This window comes from Coffea arabica, chromosome 10e (genome assembly GCF_036785885.1).
Source record: "Coffea arabica cultivar ET-39 chromosome 10e, Coffea Arabica ET-39 HiFi, whole genome shotgun sequence".
Lineage (NCBI taxonomy): Eukaryota > Viridiplantae > Streptophyta > Magnoliopsida > Gentianales > Rubiaceae > Coffea > Coffea arabica.
In genome coordinates this window covers 11,315,763-11,327,717 of record NC_092328.1, presented here as the reverse complement: position 1 = coordinate 11,327,717, position 11,955 = coordinate 11,315,763, and the positions used below count along the sequence as shown (strand labels likewise).

The window sequence follows — 11,955 nt, the reverse complement described above, 5'->3', positions numbered from 1 at the left end:
TCATTTCTAGGGTTGGGGGAAAGGTTTTTGTTCCTATAAAAGGCTCCAAATGCAGCCATTTAGCAAGGACAGAAAGAGGGAATAGAAAAGGGAGAGGCGGCGGAAGAAAGAAAAAAACAGCAAAAGAGAGAAACGAGAGAGAGAGGAAAAAAAATTCTGCAAAAAAAGCAGGGCTGTTCGAGCAGCCCTATTTGGATGCCATTTTCTCCTTCATTTTAGCTTTTTTTTTCATTGATTCGGTTTTTCTACATACCCTATAGACGTAGGAGAAGAACTTTCATGTTGAAGATTTCGTGAGAAAACAACTTTAGGGCTACCAAATTCGACGCCAAAGTTGGGAGAAAACCAACCCTAGTATCTAAAGTTCTTGGAGTTTGAAATCAAATTTGCAGCCTCAAAATCCGTTCGTTTTGATTCATTTTTGACCAATATACCCAGGTAGATGTTCCTAAACTTTGGCCCCTTTATTTGTTTCGTTGGAATGCGGTTTTCTGAGATTTCCTCGCCATGCTGGGTTCCTTTAATGGGCAAATGTAACAAAAACTTGTTTAATAGATTAAAAATCTCAACTTTTTCTTAATGTTCCAACCCTTGGGTGTGGAAGGACCCCTTGATTTTTTTTTTTTGTTTATACGTTTTAATAGGGTCTCATGAGAGTTTTGGTTTGATGTTTGATGTAGACATGTTATGAAACTTGCAACCTTGTTCTTGGACTACAAATTTGATTTTGATTGATATTTATACTGATTGGGATCTTGTTTAAAGCTTTAAGCATGCTTTTGATGTTGTAAAAATCATTTTTATGTGAAAAACTATTTCAAAAGTCACTGAAAAAGGCTTAACCATAGAGCTTTCAATGTTTGTTGAGGAGGAGGTCTTCCTAGAAAGTTGCAGAAGATGACTTCGAAAGTTTTGCATGATAATTTCTGAAAGTTTTATTTTGACCCCCTAACTTTTGTCTAACTTTATTATGGCCCAAAATCTGGAAAAATTGAACTAATTTTGCCCCTTTTAAGTTTTAATCCTCTTTTTATATTTTAAGTATTTTTTTGGTAGATTAATTCTGGGTTTTAGGATATAATTAGTGTTAAATAATTTTATCTTGTTGGGTTTTGTAAGAAAGTTTAGTTTTTATATTTGGGTTCATGTTTTCTTTGGGCTTTTGGTAAATAGATGTTAGTTAATTTTCTGGGTTTTGACATGGGCTTGAGAGGCCAAAACCTAGCCTTTTTGGTTGGGTTTGTTTGGTCAAAGATGACGGGCTGGCCCATTATTTTTTCCTTGGATTTTCTGTTGTGCCAGGGGTTTTCAGCCCACAAGAAGAAATAAAAATGGCCATCAGCTTTTTACCTCAAAAATCAGATCCGAGAATTGCAGTCCAGTCCCTGTATTCTTAAGTAATTATACTTTAGCCCTGACAACTTTGGCTATATTTCAATTAGGCCTCTAATGTATTTTTATTTTGGTCCCTAAACTTTATTTTTCTTTGATTTTAACCCCTAATCTTTGTAATAATGCTAGTTTGACCTAAAAACCTTTCTTTAATTTTGCAATTAAGTCCCTCACAGTTTTGATTTCTTAAATATAAGTTGTTTATCTTCTTTAATTGTTAATTATACTTCATTTAAATGCTTTAATTGGTAGATTTTCATGGTTATTTTATTTTTTTTATATAATTAAATTGGTACCTTGATCATTTTGTTGATTTTAGAGCATAAATAGGAAAACTTTCACCCCATTTAACCACGACTTTAAGGGAGGTAACCTCTTTTATTATTTTAAATTCTTTTATGTGCTCCAATGTGTTTTTATATGTAATTGCATGTTTTGAGTGCTTTTTCTTTTAATCATTCATTTTAAGTTTTATTTATTTTTTATGATTATTTGAGAGACATTTAAATGCCAAATTATAATAGATAGGTGCTCAAGAAATGTTTTTAGCTAGGCTAAGTAATAGATAGGTTTTAATTTTGTCAAAAATGTAATTAGTTAGATAAATGTAATAATTAGGTTATTATTTTAAAAATTTCCCCTTAAATTGTAGTTAGGGTATCGAATATAATAGTTAGGCTTTTATTTGTATTTATTTGCTTGTGTGCTTGCATGCTTATTCACTTTCACTAGGGTTTTGCATCTAGAAATTATGCCTATGCGTTATGTGTTCTATGTGCATTATATGTTTACTTGCTTTAATTATATTTTATATGATTTATTTAGTTATAATAAATGCATGACGTCACCACACTAGTCCAACGTTAGTTGTGACTTTTCTCCTCGATTTCTCACTAGTCCAATACTGGTGAAGACTTGTAGAAATGAACTAATCCAATGTTAGACCCTTTAGGGTATTTTCGCGCTAGATTCACATTCTTTGCATGACATTCATTGCATTTCATACTTGTTTTTCATTTTTAGGATATTTTTTCATTTTGCATGATATTTCCTCTATCTATTATCTCCCTTATCCCTATGTACGTGAAACATGACATTTAGAATTGTATTTTATTTTCAAAAATTAGAAATAGGTTAGTTCATTTGCTTGCGTAGGTAATATGAGTTACCTTTCAAATATAGGAAATCAACGAGTGTGGCTTTTAACCTTAGCACGCTCTTATTCCCTCTATAAAAAGGAAAATTGAGTCACGAATCTTAGTCCTCCGTATCCATTATATTGCATTTCTCTCCTTTAGGTCATGTAGAGCTATATATTATAGTTCTTCTTTTCTTCGAGTCTCATTTTTGCATATTTGTGATCTCTTCTAAAAATCATTTTTGGGTATCATAATTAATGTGATTTGTACTAATTAAACTTTGAAGAGATATTTCGACCCTCTCGATATCCATTAGGTCTACATTTGCATCCATGTAAAAACATCTAAATGTGATAAGTTTTATAGATTAGATTAAGAAAATTTTTGACTAAATCTCGCAACTAGTTTTGGTTAGGTTGAAAGGGTGTCTTAGGTTTGATTCTATCAAATCTTTGCCTTCCCTTTTTTCAACCGTGGCTTCCGAATTTTTTTCTCTTGTTTTTCGAAAACTTGGAGTCGTCTAAACAGGGATTTATTCATTTTTTTATTATTTAAAAAAATATATTTTGGGTGATTTGGTACATCTTAATTCAATACCAAGTAGTGACTCCTTTTTTTTTTTTTTTTTTTTTCTAAAAACCATTTTTAGACTATTATTTTGGGCCAAAATTGTCGCACTTTTTAAGTCCCATTTTAGGCCATTTTTCTTTTTGTTTATTCTCTAAAATAAAAAACTCATTTTTCACTCATCATTTTCAAATAAACTCAAAATTTTTCAATAACCTATAAATTTATTTTATTTTCAAAAAATGGGGCGCGACAGCCACAAGATCTAAGAAAGATAAAACATGTATAGCTCCAAAATCATCTATATATGCTTCTTAGCACAATACTTGTTTTCTCCTAGATTTATTAATAAATTGATTCAAATTCAAATGTTAAAATGAGACCTGACAAGATCTAAGAAATCCTAGATCTAGTAACTCTTACTACTTAAATGTGTCAACAGAACTCTTCAGATTTAGGAAATTTCTTCTTCACTAGAATAACTTGTCCTCAATGAAGAAATGAATCATTTAAAACAAAATTAGAACAAAATGTTTGACTATTAGAGCAATAAATTACCTCTTTTTTATTTTATTTTTGTGGAGCCATAAGCTTTGCCTTCAAATTCAAAACTGTTTCTGAAAAACTTCATTTGCCTACCTGGTAGTGAAGAGCACAATAATTCAGCACTGGGCCCGTTAGCCGCCTCAATTTCTATGTAAAGAGAATCAGAAAGAAACTAAGAAAATCCCCTTGTGACTTGAGGGAAAGTACATTTAACTCCAAATAAGACTTTTGAGTCCAACAATAATTCAAAATGATGAATTCAAACCTATAGAGTGATCAGCAATTTCAAACTACTAAAGTTGATTATTGTAATAAAATCTACTCTATCAAGGCATTCAAGAGTTAACGTGACAAGATTTTTTATCTGGAGGTCATTATTAACGCAGACTTTGACAAAATTTACCTCGGCTCAAACTTAGCCCTTAGTTTGGCAATTAAAAAAGGAAAAAATCCTTAGGCCTCAGAATGTTTTAAAAGACACACAGAACTTTAAGATCTTGAGGACTTAATCAAGGTGCTTAAATAGTGTAGTGCTTGGAAGATAAATCCACCCACATGATGTATCCTCATGATAAATTTGGTTTCTCATGTGAACGAAATTTCTAGTCATAAAGAATACATTTTGAATACATTGCAATTTTTATCATCACTAGAGCTTGACTTCGTATAACGGCTGTCACGTGTCGATGTTAGTCCACTGGTTTTACTGTATTCATTTCGATACTAACAAGATACAAGAAGTCAAATATTTCTGCATGGATAAGCTCATAGATTAACATTTATTGCACTTAGTCTTGCGGTGGACTTCCTTCACAAAAAAAAGAAAAAAAAGAAAAAGAAGTCTTGTGGTGGACTTTGAATGTGATGTCCACATATCAAGACAATTTACAATCGGGACAGGTAAGTGAGATTGTCGCAATTGTACTTATTACATAATTTGATATAAATTCATCTAAATTTGTTATACAAATGAATTTGTTTACATACACCAACTGAACATGAAATATATAAAAATGTACAATCTAATGTTGGAAGAAATTCAATAAACTGCACCTAATTTCAACTGTACCGCCAAACCTTCATATTCTCCCCATCTTATTTTGATAGTATCGTTTTTTTAATCATCCCAATTATAGTCCACTTTTCAATTAAAGAACATAATTAACTTTTAACTTCTTTAAAATATTCTTATTTGATATATTTTGTTATTAGTGAATATAATTTACTTTATTCAATAATTGCCCCGATTCATGCCTTGAATGGTGGACTTTTCATCAGTATTGTTGTTGTAATTAATGCAAATGTCATTCTCAGGTATTTTTGAAAGACAGGAGGCTAGATTTATTTTTTCAATAAAGTTAACTAATTTTTCTTAAATTATGTAAAAAAAATTCAAATGATCAAAGTGGGACAAAGGAAGTATTAAAAATGAATTTGAACTAACTTTAAATGCTGACTATTGATTGAAGGGTTTTTCTAATAGTGCCCATAGGGTACTCGTTAATACACCTACATTTCATCTAACTTACCATGTATATACACAATAACAATTACTACTCTCTCTTGCATTTATACACTTTTTCTAATTAATTTTCTTGCATTTATATGTTTTTTAATTAATCTTATATTTTTAAAAATATAATACATAAAATACATCTTAATGAGTGCCTTCGCTAGACAGACCGTTGATTAAAATATGAAAGTCCCACTAAATATGAAAACCTTTTAAGTAGCACGAAATCCCACTTCCAGCTACCTATCATGTTCTACGTTGTTTTGCTGAATTTGAGTAGGCAGCAACATCAGTTCGCCGTGCATCTAACGTGCTAGGTCTGGTTGGGGCGCTGGACCGGGCCGGAGTGGGGATTAGTCGGGCCGCCTTTACGGATTTGACCCGAACACCCCACTCTGTCGAAAAAAAAAAAAAAAAGAGTAGGCACCAAATTGACCAATTCATAGCTACTCCAAAACCTTATTCTAATGCGGAAGAGGACTTGACTATTTTTATGTGTTTATGTAGTGTTGGTTGTGGCCCCCTGTGCTATAAATACCATTGCTCACCTTTGTTGCGTATTCACCAAGCCATGGCTGGTACAAAAGTTGGAGTAATCACTCTCCTGCTTTGCGGTACGTTCTATCATCTTGTGTGTGATATACTGTTGATTCATATGATCATATCATGAGATTAATACTTTGGTATGTATTTTGTTGATTGAGATGAAGGCGCAATTAATTATTTGCTATCTATAATATGGTTTCTTTGTCGGTTTGCAAAATCAATTTCTACTTCATCTGCTAAAGTGAAGTACATAATTTCATTTGACATTAAATCTTTCCTCTAAGTTTGCTATAATTCAACACAAAAGCATGGCATGCATGATGCATTTCACAGTTGAACTGGAAGTTGCATATAAAAAGTAGTACAAAAGTTCATATGTAAGTATAATCAGTAAGATACATAATTCCACCATGCGAGAAAGCAGATGCTCATATTAACTGGCCTTTGTACTTGGAAAATAACTCTTGCAATAACGGGGATTAACAACTTAAATTAATACTTGTGATTTGAATTGAAACAGCAACAATTCTACTTGGATTGAAGCCGGAACATGCAAGTGCAAAAGTATGCCCATTCTTCTGCTACGCAGAAGTAGCTTATATGACTTGCCCACCTGCACCTTACAAGAAACTTGGCCCAGTGTGCAACTGTTGCTTGGCCAAACCAGGTTGCAAGCTTTTTCGGGCTGATGGGACTGTGATCTGTACTGCAAGCTGATGAGCCTTTGATCAGAAATGGACTCAAGAACTTCTAGAAATGGGCTGCAATCTTGTGATCCCTTAGAATTTTCCAATAAATGGGGCCATCTAGCAATGTAATTGTTTCATATCCATGTTCTGTTTACTACTGTTTTATTACATATATAAAAATATTTAAGCGTGCATCCACTTTTGAAAATATGTTACTCAATGAAAGTTGAATAATTTATACAAGAATGTGATCCTATTCGATACATGACGAAATAGGCACTAGGATGAGCATTGACGTCGAATAGGAATACTCAATTTGTTTGGCTTTTATTTTTTCCTTTCCTTGAGAAGAATACTATCTAGTTGTATGTTTTGGTTGTAACACGTCTCAGTAAAGCCTAAATTGAAGAGTAAGACTGAACTTTTGTGGAGTAGCACCTCAAAAAAGGGAAGCACTGAGCCAGAGCTTGATTATACCAAAATTTGAAAAAAGAGATCTAGAGATTGAAAATTAAGTGCTAATATTAACTTGCTACAAACTTAAAATCCCACTTCTTTGACAGTCAATTAAACTCAAGTACTGAATTTAAATAATCTAATTCCACGTGTATTAGTGCACAAATTTATAGAAATGTTTTATTTTGTTTTATACGAAATTAGAATCTTAAATATTACTCTCTAATATTAATAAGTCTTTCAGTCTATGTTGGAGAGAGAGTATTTGCTTATGTGTGAAAGAATGCGTATTTGAGAGATGAAAAAATTTGTGTTCTGTGTGTCTGTCAGTCAGAGATGTATAGAGGGCTATGTTTGAAGGTGTGGACTAAAAAATGTATGTAATTGTGTTTGAGACGGATTTGGTGTGTGAGATGATGTGTGTACCTGAAAGTGTGTGTTACTCATTTGGGAAATATTTGTGTGTATGTCAAAGTACATGGCCATGTGAATTAAGAACTTGACTGAAATAACTCTAGAGTTCTATCCTCTGGCATTTTTTTTCTTATTTTGTATATTGCTGTACTAATTCAGAAAAAGCATAACCTTGTAGTGTTTCCATATGCAATCATCCACTTCACCACTTCAATTTGAAGCATGAGCAGCCCATGCCCAATTTCTTAAGGTTTTTTTTTTGGTAAGAAACTATTTGTGTGGGTTCTATTCCGATCACTATCACGGGTCAAGGTATACCTCTGAAATCATAGATCGTTTATAGAGGTTTTTATAAATCACTCACCAACACAGTTCTTATATCGGCAACGGGATTTGAACACACGATTTGTTGTGAAAAAGTGGTCTATTCTTGCCGATTGAGTCAATTTGTACTGATAAAGAATCGTTATTTTCTTAAGGTGAAGCATGTGTGCAGCATCAAGTTAGTCTGTCTACAATCCCACAACACCTAAGGGGAGATCTGACTTGTGGAAAGCTGACTCAACAAAATCCCATTCCCATTTTTGGGTGGTGTTTGTTCTTCCAAAATTTTAACAGGAATTTTGTGTAAAGTAAAGGGTTTTTAGTATTTCAATTAAGTAGCTAAAATTTGAATATACGAATATGATATGCTAGCACACCATCCCTATTCAGTTCATATTAAAAATTAGCATCAATCCTAAAAAATATTGAAAAAGAGAGAAATATTGAAAAGGAGAGTTTTAAAGACACCTAACTTATTTTACTTTCATTAACAATATAAGTTGAGGGGGAGGTTTGCGATACCTTGATAACATTAGGGTGCAAAGCATTCAAAATAAAAATTAAAAGCACAAAATAAGATTCAATGAGTGCAGACGATCCAGTTCAAATTAGTATAGGCTTTTGTTTGATTTAATATCCTGGTTTCTCTATTACCCAAACTATTGGAAAAATAAGTTCTTCAAAAAAAGGATTTTTTTTTCTTTTTTGGTAGGAAAATGTGGTTATTTTTTTCCTTGCCCTTAACGTAGATGGCTTTTCCAAATCAAGCAATGACAACATACTGGACGAGTTGGTTATTTATTTATATCTATATTTTGATTTCCTCTATGTAGTTGCTTACACATCTATTTCCATACTATCAGAAAACTAGAAAATATTCTCAACATATCATTAGTTTGTTGTTATTATGTGCTTAGATCATCAAATTTATATATCAATTCATTCTGAAACCTTTTATTCTATGTGAGATAAATTAAATTAAATTAATTAAAATGTGAAACATTTGTGTATATTGTAACGAATTCTAAAATTATTTTAATTGAATATCAAAACATTGTTACATTTGATAAAAAATTTTCAATACCAATCATACTGTCAAACACATCATGAACAATTTTAATATGTAAAATGTTTTAGGAATTCATAATTGCTAAATAAATAGAGAATCTTCTATTTAATTCTAATAAATTGAAATCCATCGGAACTAGTAATTGCTCCAATCCCTATCACATCACATAATCTCTTAAAACAGTTGTTGACAATCGAGGTTCATTTTGTCTCTTGCCAACTGTGAATATATAAATGAAACACCAAATTTTGCTCAGGTCAAAGTATTTGTCTTGAATTCAAAATCTGCATGAGATCATTGAAGGGAAGAAGTTTAGAACACGGCTTTGCCTTCTCATTTTTAAGATTGTTTTCTTCTTTACCAAGAATATTGCTTACTTCAGAATGACAAATTAAAAATGAACAGTTATGAAAAGAGAAATTACATATTTGACTTTTGCGCATTTTATAATTTTTTGAAGCTGGAAGCAGCTTCCTAAGGATTTGTTTGGTCAGATAGTTTGAAGGCAATTAATGGAAAGATACAAACAAAAACAAACATCATCATTTGATTAAATCTGTACTGATGGCAAACATTATATCAATCATAGATAGATATAAACATATCTGAAAAATAAATACTAGATACTACAAATCTAAAAAAATCTATAGAATATTACATTGTGAAATTCTAAAAATATCAAAAGTAAAACACATATAGCTCCAAAATCATTTGTGTATGCTTCCAATTGCACTGCTTATTTTCTTCCAATCTACTAATAAACTGATTCAAACCCAAATGTCATGTGAAATCTAATAAGATGGATCTAAGGAATCCCAAATCTAATAACTCTTACTACTTGAATGTGTCAACAGAAGTGTTCAGATTTAGGAAATTTCTTCTTCACTAGAATAACTTCTCCTCAATGAAGAAATGAATCGTTTAGAACAAAATTAGAACGAAAATGTTCAACCATTAGAGTGCTAAATTACCACTTTTTTCTGTGTGTGTGGAATGATAGCTTTGCCTTCAAATTCAACACTGTATCTGAAGAACTTCATATGCCTACCTAGGAGTGAAAAGCACAATAATTCAGCAATAGTCCCGTTAGATTCTTCAATTTCTATGTAAAGAGAATAAAACAGAAATTAAGAAAATCCCCTTGTGACTTGAGGAAAAGCACATTTAACTCCAAATAAGACTTTTGAGTCCAACAATAATTCAAAGTGATGAATTCAAACCTGTCAAGGCATTCAAGAGTTATCATGTCAAGATTTTTTACCTGGAGGTCATCATTAATGTATGATTTGACAAAAGTTACCTTGAATCAATCTTAATCTTAGCCCTTATTTTCTCAAAAAAAAAAAAAAAATTTCTTAGACCTTAGAATATTTGAAAGGATACATCCAACTTTAAGATCTTAAGGACTTAAACAAACACTAAGTTTGGAAAGCCATTTTCCACAAAAAAAAAATTTTATACGTTTTCGTGAACACATTTTTCAGTCACTTTTTTTTTCACATATATCAAATCGTTATAGTATATTTTTTTAAAAAAAATTTCAAAAAATAGCAATCCAAACAGGATCAAAGTGCTTAAATAGCAATCCTACCTTATGATATATCCTCATGATAAATTTGGTCTCTCTTGTGAACGAAATTTCTAGTCCTAAAGAATACATTTTGAATACATTGCAAGTTTTTCCATCATTAGAATCTCGACTTGTTTTATTCTATTCATTTCGATACTAACAAGATACAGGAAGTCAAATATTTCTGCATGGATAAGCTAATAGATTAGCATTTATTGCACTTAGTCTTGCGGTGGACTTCGAATGTGATGTCCCCATTTTAAGACATAATTTACTGTCTGGACTGGTAAGTGAAATTGTCTTGTAGATTTTTGGTTATTGTACTTATTTCATAATTTTTTATAAATTCATCAAAATTAGTGATAGTACGAACGAATGCAAAACCGAAAAATGTTTAGAACTGTGATAGTACAAATGAAAGCAAAAACCGAATGAATGTGATAGTACAAATTAATGTAAAACTAAATGAACGTGATAATACAAATAAATAAATTGATCCAATTATATTTATTATCCAATGATTCATCCAAATTCACCCAACCCTCTCATTTTGACACTTCTAGTAGGCATGCATCAAAATTAGTCGGCAACAAGGTCCCCACTGACTGCTGCGTACGACCGCCACCCAAGTCTTTAACTCAGGCACCTAACGCTCTAAATGATGATCAACAGTCAGATCTTAAATTGGATGCAATCCAATGACTTCGACAAATTGAGTGCAGTTGCCAAAGAAGAAAAAGTTAGTCCAGTCAATAAATGTGGCATTTGAAAAAAATTGCACCTAATAGCTATTCAGTCACGACTCTCACTTTTTATTCTTCTTCAGTCCCTATAAATGCCTAGGCATAAGCCCCAGCAATTTCAAATTAAAGCAAGGTTTTGGAAGACAAGGAATCATGGCAATCAGCAGGATTAATGGTGTAATGTCTATTCTTTTGTGCGGTATGTGCAATTATATTCTTTTATAGACGAGTTAATTAAACTGTGAGGGCAATGTTAAAAAATAAAAAGAATTAAATGTATTCATCCCATCTAAACAAGTTCCAGCATTTTTCATCTTTTACAAGGATGATATTCATGAATAATTGATTTGTCTATGGAAAACAGGAATGATTCTTCTAGGTTCCAATGTGGAAGTCAAGGTTGTCGAGGCTTGCCCACAATATTGCTTAGATGTGGAGTACATGACCTGCGGTAACTCGGAAACAAAGCTGCCCCCAAGGTGCAATTGTTGTTTGGCCCCAAAGGGCTGCACTCTTCATCTTGCTGATGGAACTTCACAATATTGCAGCTAAATTAATTCCATGGTTGGGGTTTGTAAACTAGACTGATATAATATACTATACCAGTACTAAATAATGGGTAATAATTGTCCTTTTAGATTGCATTCCAGTTTCCATGAACGTGGAAGATATCTATGTAGTATATCAGTTGTTCATGAGATAGTGAATCATATTCAATTACAGATTTCTATTCAGTAAATGGAAGAATGAAATATGCAGATAGAGAATTGCCGGTGGTGAATGTGAAGTAAATTTTGTTAGAAGAAGCAATATGCCATACATAACCAAATCAGTGGTACATCAACTGGAATAATTGATTACAACTCGAAAATTATAATTCTCCAAGAAATATGTACGCAGGAGAGAGATGAGTGCAAAAAGTTTCAAGAACTTGACAATTCATTCTGTCGCGCCCCATTTTTTGATGAAATAAATAAATAAATGGTT

General features: G+C 32.1%; 1 long non-coding RNA gene and 1 other non-coding gene across 2 annotated transcripts; both read left to right on the top strand.

Annotated features, from left to right (window-relative positions):
• Positions 1 to 95: 95 nt before the first annotated feature.
• LOC113712766 (uncharacterized) lies at positions 96 to 6,638 on the top strand. The gene is made up of 3 exons (XR_003453342.2): positions 96 to 438; positions 5,665 to 5,771; positions 6,224 to 6,638. It is a non-coding gene; the product is annotated as an uncharacterized protein (transcript).
• A 4,407-nt stretch (positions 6,639 to 11,045) lies between these two features.
• Positions 11,046 to 11,707, top strand: LOC140015414 (uncharacterized). Its single transcript, XR_011822061.1, has 2 exons — positions 11,046 to 11,167; positions 11,333 to 11,707. It is a non-coding gene; the product is annotated as an uncharacterized lncRNA (long non-coding RNA).
• The last annotated feature ends 248 nt before the right edge of the window (positions 11,708 to 11,955 follow it).